Source organism: Nanorana parkeri, unplaced genomic scaffold (genome assembly GCF_000935625.1).
Source record: "Nanorana parkeri isolate BGI_ZX_2015 unplaced genomic scaffold, ASM93562v1 scaffold2665, whole genome shotgun sequence".
Lineage (NCBI taxonomy): Eukaryota > Metazoa > Chordata > Amphibia > Anura > Dicroglossidae > Nanorana > Nanorana parkeri.
The window spans coordinates 6282-7464 of NW_017308933.1; positions in this window are offsets into that span (position 1 = coordinate 6282).

The following is a 1183-nucleotide window of genomic DNA, read 5'->3' on the forward strand; positions in this document are numbered from 1 at the left end:
TAAAACATGCACTTTTTTTGCACTTACCTTCATTTTTTTTGTGCTTTTTTAGACAATCACAACTAAACAGCATTATTTTTGCTTTTTTTTGACAAAAACTGCACCAAAAGAATCAATAAAACGGGGTGATGTCTCAACATTTTCAAGTTGCTACTCGGTCTCCATTTTTACCCATATTGTCGAAACAACATCAACAACAATGTGCAGCGAAACGAGTCAAAACAACAAAAACAACCAAAAAAAAATCAAGGGAAATGCAACTGTAATCATTTTTTTTAATTTATTGTATTATTTTCGGTATATATTTGTTTTTTTGCAATTTTTTTAGACAATAGAAAAAAAAACGGTCAAAATAGCAAATTGTATTATTATTATTACTTAGCGGTCTATTCACAAAGCTGCCGAGGGCAGCCGAGTGAATGACCGATCAGAAGTGAAGTGAGGTGAACACTGATTTCAGCCGTACATCAGCTTGCTTCGTGTGGATTCGGATCAGCTATGTGAATAGACCCCATAGTATTTATATGGCGACAACAGTGTGCGCAGCGCTGTACAATATAAGGAAGACATCACAATCACAATACAATTCAAGATGGTAAGGAGGGCCCTGCCCCTGAGGGCTTACAGTCTAAAAGAGGAGGGGCCAGTGATGCATGAGGAGGGAGCTGTGTGGGGGGTGAATTGTTGAACGGTTAGGTTGAGGTGGGATCGGCTTCCCTGAAGAGATGAGTCTTAAGGGATCGCCTAAAGGCAGTCAGAGTGGGAGACAGACGGACAGGTCTTGTAAAATTTTAAGGGTCAGTACAGTTCTTTTGTAGATTTTTCTCCCCTCTTTTTTTGGGTCTATTGTTGTTATCTAACATATAAGACTAAAAACAGTAAAATACACAAACCAAAATAAATATTAAATTATTAAAATATTAAAAAACACAAACAATGCTCTGTTACTCTGTTTCATTATATTTTTCAGGGTTCTGTTCTCAAATAATAACAAAGCCGACAAAACCATTTGGGTGACAATGTGACCTTTTGTATCACTTTCCCCTTCTATTAGATTGTGAGCTCTCCCGGGAAGGGCCCTTCTAACCCTATTGTACTCAAATCGCACCGTAGCTGTACTGTCCAACCCCCCCATTTAAAAAATTGCTGTGCAAAATGTTGGTGCTATTTAAATGCTTAATAA